This window comes from Brachyhypopomus gauderio, chromosome 5 (assembly GCF_052324685.1).
Source record: "Brachyhypopomus gauderio isolate BG-103 chromosome 5, BGAUD_0.2, whole genome shotgun sequence".
In the NCBI taxonomy this organism is placed as follows: Eukaryota; Metazoa; Chordata; class Actinopteri; order Gymnotiformes; family Hypopomidae; genus Brachyhypopomus; species Brachyhypopomus gauderio.
In genome coordinates, this window is record NC_135215.1 from 19,902,429 (window position 1) to 19,909,500 (window position 7,072).

The window sequence follows — 7,072 nt, forward strand, 5'->3', positions numbered from 1 at the left end:
AGTTGCAGTATTGGATTGGTGTTCCTATTTCTCAGTCTTAAAAACTGACTAAAAATCGTAACTTTAAGCATTTTCGGCACATTTTTAGCAAATATGTATACTTGTAATGTGTGTTTTGAACAATTGATGCAGAACTGTTAAATAACTCGCTATGATGTATGAGACATGTAAAAACATATGCACTCAATAAAACTGCTCAAATATGGAAAATCGTGTCGAAAATATGATTTTCGGGTAGATAAAAACTTTGACTCCCTTGGGGGACCACTAATTATTATTATCATAATGACTTGAAATTTTTTATACATTGTCAAATCCAAAGGTAGAACACTTTTAGGGGGTGAGACTTAAGAATATCAGACTTTGTTTTTTTTTTTTGGGACACCCTAATGTACAGTGTGTGTGAGTGGGTGTGAGGTAGGTAAATGGGACAGGGATAAAGTGCATGGTGCATGGTGCCAAAGGGCTGGTGGACTGGTCTCTGGACCAGGGGCGCAGATGGCACTGGGGACGGGGGGGACATGTCCCCTCCAGATTTATATTGACCCCATCCGAAATCTAGCATCTACAAGCATAAACGTATATATTGTACAGCTTGGTCCCCCTCACTTCAGAATTTCCATCTGCGCCGATGCTCTGGACTGGTGGCAAATCTGAGATATAGTCAGGGGGAGGTAAGTCTATATATGTTCAGTTTGAGGGAAAGTGGCTGGTGACAATAGCTACATTATTTTTGTTACCATTAAAGATAAGTACATTATTCATTAAGTATTATAAAGGTTAGTACCTGTACATTAATGCTATGAATGGATTTTCTGTTTATATAATCGCCTTCATGTTCTAATGGTGCTGGAATAGGTAGCATATGTAGGTTCCATCAATGCAGCCAATCACTCTAGAAAATCCTTAAAATGTAAATGGAATGAAGTTTGCTATATATTGCTTCTCCTTTGCTTAATTTCTTTATTGTCCATGTGAATTAAGCAGGGGGACATGTCTGGCACTGCAAGATCTGAGTCCCTGGCGTCGTAGTGTGTTGCTGATGGTAGCCTTGGTCCCAGCTTTCTGCAGGTCATTCACTAGATCCCCCCTTGTGGTTCTGGGATTTTTCCTCACCGTTCTTGTGATCATTTTGACCCCACGGGCTGAGATCTTGCGTGGAGCCCCAGATCGAGGGAGATTAGTAGTGGTCTTGTAGGTCTCCCATTTTCTGATTATTGCTCCCACAGTAGATTTCTTCACACCAAGCTTCTTGCCTATTGCAGATTCAGTCTTCCCAGCCTTGTGCAGGTCTACAATTCGGTTTCTGGTGTCCTCCGACAGCTCTTTCGTCTTCACCATAGTGGAGTTTGGAGTGTGACTGTTTGAGGTTGTGGGCAGGTGTCTTTTATACTGTTAACGACTTCAAACAGCCATTAATACAGGTAATGAGTGGGGGAAAGAGGAGCCTCTTAAAAAAGAAGTTACAGGTCTGTGACAGCCAGAAATCTTGCTTGTTTGTAGGTGACCAAATACTTATTTTCCACCATTATTTGCAAATAAATTCTTTAAAAGTCAGACAAAATGATTTTACATTTTGTCTCTCATAGTTGAGGTCTACCTATGATGTCAATTACAGGCCTCTCTCATCTTTTTAAGTGAGAGAACTTGCACAATTGGTGACTGACTGAATACTTATTTTCCCCACTGTACATAAAAAAAGATCTGCAGGCTGACCAATGACACTGCAACAGAATTGAAAATGCATGTACTGAACATTCAACATACTGTTCCAATGGGTCCATTTTCAATTCAATATTTATATATTCCTTCGAGTTATGTCTATTAGCAGTTTCAAAGCTTCTTGTAAATGTCCATTCAGATGATTTACAGTGCTCTCTAGCAAATAAAACATGTTTGGGTAGTTCTCCCCAAACTGCCTCTCTGCTTGTTCTTTGTCTGTGTCTGAGGGGAAAGGGTCTACAGCAAATGATGACACTCTTGTCAGGGAAGACCCCACTTCCAGTTGGTACTGAGGCATCTGGTAAGAGGTCTTCTGAAAATTTAGTGTAGAAGCCATGTCTGGCTACAACATTTGGTATTCCTTTTCCTGAAATGCATGATTTGAATAGTAATCTAAATATATGCAAGGTTGTAATGTATTTTATAGATTTATTTTAGCTAAAAAATACTCACCTGGAATCCTGTGTGCGTTCCATGCCTGAACTACTTGAGTGAGTCCAAGATGTGCTATTTGGCAAGACAGGTTGGATACGCAATATCTGACCACGTTATCTTCCATGTTCAATTAGTCTTTGTCCATTAACTGAATTAACGCCTCCTTGATTGGGTAATTAACCCGGTTATTTACTTCGGGCCACATCCTCTTAACTGTGTGGTTCTGTTGGAAGAAAATGTTTGTGTATACAACAAAAACACTACTAGTATAAATAAATGTATACATAAGAATTAAGAGTTGTAAGAATGAAGTGTTGTAGAAGAAATACTTTGAATATTTTGCTGGGCAATCCCAAAATGACCTGTGTTGATGGAGTTTGCAAATAAGGCAGCCTTGCTTGGTTGTATCTGTACTTTGCAAGCTGTTCTTGCATAAAAAGTGTGAGGTAGAATTCTTTTCCACAATCAACTCTTACTGTGTCCCATAAACCAAAGGAGAGAACCACTCGTCACACAACACTTATATTTAGCTGACAAATACATATTTGAATTAAATTCCAGACTGTTGGTTAATAATGCATTTTTCATAATTAACCACATAATGCTCATTACCTGTAGACTTCTCCATATATTGTTAGGTTATTCTTTACAGGCATTGTAGAATACCCCACAATTTTGCTGCTGTATCCATCAACTGCAAGCACATGAGTCACCCCAACCATCACAAGCTTTTCATTTTGGTCCAAATGCACGGACGTAATTTTGGGGGGGGACGGGGGGGACATGTCCCCCCCACTTTTTCAAAAGCCGGCTTTGGTCCCCCCCAGTTTTTACGGTTAAAACCAAATATTTAAATAGCGACGAATCCATGTCCCCCCCACTTTTGAAATCAAAATTACGTCCATGTCCAAATGTATTTTATGTCCCATGTATTCAGAATTATAGGGCACTGGGTTGAGATTTCTTGCACCCTGAGTAATAAAGAATGAGGAAGTGTGACATGTCTACTTTTCTCAGGAGGCACAAATGAAATAAACATCAAAAATCACAGCCCCAGGGACATGCCCACTGCCACATTTTGCACCTTTACCATTCCTAATGCTTGTTAAGTGCTGCATGGAGTTCTTTGCTACTGCATACTGAAGATCCTTCCCGGTTAAAATTATATATAAAAATGTTCATTAGAAACAGTACAAATGTATTGACATCTTGAAAGGTAAGAGTAGGCATTTCAAGGACCTGTTGTTCCAAATCCTCACTCTCTCTCAAACTCCTTTAGAGGGTTGAATTGTAGCAACCTACCAACAACTTTAAACATGGCGAATGGCCAAGACTGGCCTCTAAGAAATATCAAGGGCAGAAGTATCATTTGGGTATGCTGAACGAGATGATTAGACTGGCAGGCAGCTCACTTGGCACTGTGCTTTATGATAAGGCTAATGCGTAGCTCGCAGTATTCTCCCCACTCTCCCCTCTGATGCATGAAGACCTTTAGATGACAGATATCCTGTCATTAATTTGCGGCCAAAAGTTGATCCCCCCTGTGTAAAACAATACAAGAAACCATATCGATGTGAGGACAGCAACATGGCTATTTTGTCATAAATGTATGTTCCATGAAATGAATCGTGATTATAATCTAACCTCTCTAACAGCTGATGCTACGGCCAGCTTGAGATGCTCATCTGTGACCGTCCTCTTCATTAAGCCATGCTCTGAACGAAATCTTCGTATACTCCTTTCCGATGCTCCGTTACGAACACCTTCAGAAAGTAAACGGCTGGTTATTTCTGCGTCTGTTGCTCCGCTTTCTTACATATTTCGGCTAACCTCATAGAAGGCTCTAATGTTAGAGAATCCATGTTTGAAAGATACCGCTCTGCAAGTTCGCGCTTAGAATGATTAAAACTTTTTTACGTACATCCGGTTTATGAGAAAACTTTTCAGAATCATTTTCAGAATCAGTTCATTTTTAAATGATCTATTGAGACTTTATTTTATAATTTCATTTTTCATACAGAAAATAATTCTGGAAAATATAATATGTCATTTTGCTACAAAGTGAAGGAAACAATAAAATCCAGTTAATTTGCGCTCTCCAAATACTTTATTAAAAAACGAAAATGCTTTGGACGGAACGTACACGGACCATTATCCCTTACATCTTTTCCTTTTCCTTTTCTTTTTTTTCTTTCTGTCTAAATTGTTGTCATTGTCATGGTGACCGGTGTCGGTCAGAGGAGGATGGGTTCCCCCCCTGAGTCTTGGTTCCTCTCAAGGTTTCTTCCTCATGCCCTTAGGGAGTTTTTCCTTGCCACTGTTGCCCTTGGCTTGCTCACTGGGGGCTTGGACTCCGACACTTGTAAAGCTGCTTTGTGACAACAACTGTTGTAAAAAGTGCTATATAAATAAAATTTGATTGATTGATTGATTGATTGAAAAGCGCAATTTGTGACACCAGAGAACGTGCCTTCACTGCTTTAGAGTCCAGTGGTGGCGTGCTTTACACTACTGCATCCAACGCGTTGCATTTACCTTTGTGATGTCTGGCTTGGCTTGACCTTGGAAACCCATTCCATGAAGCTGTCTGTGCACTGTTCTTGAGCTAATCTGAAGGCCACATGAAGTTTGGATGTCTGTAGTTTCATGTTTTTAAGTGTACATGTTGTCTATGTCTGGCCTTGCATGCTGGCTGGTCTTTCGTCTCATAGCCAGACCAGAGCAGCCCCACCAGGAACCAGCCAGCCTGCAAGGGGTTCTCTTCCGTGGCAACTCCCAGGGGGGGAATGTAAGGGCTGGCTCCAGAGTCGTCACGCCTGCCGCCACAGGAGGGAGTTTGTGGAGCGGCTCTCACCATGGTAACCGTAATCAGTGGTGATGACCTGCAGCTGTCTTTTACCCTACTTCAGGAGGGCAACTGCAGTTTGTCACTGCTGAGTTGTTTGTTGCGCTTTTCCTGCACATGTGGTCAGCCTCTTTACTATTTGGAAATGTTTGGTTTAGGGTGGTATTTCTTCGCCACATTGATCGCTTTCTCTTTCTCTCTGTTTTCGAGTGTTTATTCTAATGCGCCACTCTGGCTCATCTCAAGTTTTCTAATCCTATGATCAGCCCCGTCGACAGGGGAGGACAAAAGGGTCTGTTGTCCCGGGCCCCAGGGCCAGGGGGGCCCATCAAAGAGCCCAGCAATTTATTTTTTATTTAAAGTCTATAATTTTTAAAATAATCTTGAAATCTTTCATTAATATAAAATTCTGTTCTCAAAATAAGCTCAATAGCTAAAATATATATGTTTTTTACCTATCTGCATATTTTCCATTAAGTGCACACACCCCCGCCTCCCACTGAAAAATGGTTTGATCCAGCACGACCGTAACCGACTGGTACCCGCCCAACAGCGGGAAATACAGTGGTGGATAGTTCAAGAAAATACAGAAATCTGGAGCGCAGAAAAGAAAGAAAAAACATTTACCTGATGAATTTTAATGTTGCATTGTGTTCCAGATTTGAAAAGTGCTGGAATTTAGGCTAAAGTACTTGAAAATGTTGAAATTGTAACTACTTCGTTTCACAACAAATATCCATCTGAATTAACAGTTCTCCTGTATTACGTTAACAAATACGAGCCTCTTGTAATTCCAGGACGAAACATGAGAGAACGTGAAGAAGTTAAGATTGGGCGTTTTGAAAATAAACAACCATTAAATAATGTGATTAAAAGCAAATTTTTTCGAATCATTTCGAGTATATGTATAAATATTTAACTTAATTAAGTTTAACGTGCTGGGAAATATAGAAATGGACCTTGAAAGTGCCGTACAAGTGCTATAATTCCACCTTATTAAGGTGTATGAACCTTGCAAACATGACTTTGTTCATTGCGCTGAGGCGCGGCACACGCGAAGTTACAAAATTCGAGAGGTGCACAACCTCGCGAATCGACAGCGCGCACGGGCGGTGCCACTACGATTATGTCATTTTCGCCGCGTGAACCCTCACGCTATATTATATACCAGGGGTCACCAAATGGCGGACCGCGGTCCGGATCCGGACCCGAACGCTGTCCTGTCCGGACCCAATCACATTCCTAATTAACTGGATACGGACCCAAAATTTTAAACCGGAGCATTTATTTCAGGGCTACTGAAAAAACACTCCGTGACGAGTGTTACGTTCACCGCCCCCCACTCAACAACTTACATTCGCCAACGCCGCCCTGGACCTCAGGACCTCACATGAAACTTTCTTGTCCCGGGCCCCAGCAAGACTGTCAACGGGCCTGCCTATGATATTTCTCATCTGAAGTTTGTTTGGTTATTTTGGGAAGGTTTTTTGTTACTCACCGCCACGGTTAAAGAGCCAGGTATTTCCCCTGGCATTCCTTTGTTTGTTAGTTTTGTTTTCACTTGTGTTCCGCGATATTTATTTTCTCCCCGTTTATTCCCCATTGTCCATTTGATGGTGGTTTTTCGTTGTGTACTTTTCCTTTCCCGCATTCCTTTTGGCTGAGGTCTTAGTTCCTTAATAGACTTCAAGACTATTTTCTCTCCTGGCTCTGAGATGATGGAATCATCCATTGACTGTCTGGCCTGCAGAGTCCCTTACCGTCTTCAAACGTAGACTTAGTTCTTTTTTGTGGCTACGCTTTTGGGTTCTACTGTTTTAAAATCCTTGCGGTGAATTCCCATAATATGGAAAGGCTTTAGTGCTGGGAGAGTTTACCTTCCAGGAGGCGGACTCTGCTCAGTACAGTGGGGCCTACCAGGACTGGTCCAACGTCTCCCTCTCCTCACTTGCCTCTGAGGAGGAGCAAAAGGAGAAGCCGGTCTCGGAATACGCCCTTGAGAGCCCGGAGAGCCCACCAGATGACTATGGAGGCTGCAGCCTTAATGGTAAGGGGTGACATCACCCCAGG

The 7,072-nt window shown here is 41.7% G+C and overlaps 1 pseudogene; it reads right to left on the reverse strand.

Annotated features, from left to right (window-relative positions):
- Positions 1-1,798: 1,798 nt before the first annotated feature.
- Positions 1,799-5,014, reverse strand: LOC143513939 (uncharacterized; annotated as a pseudogene).
- Positions 5,015-7,072: the final 2,058 nt, after the last annotated feature.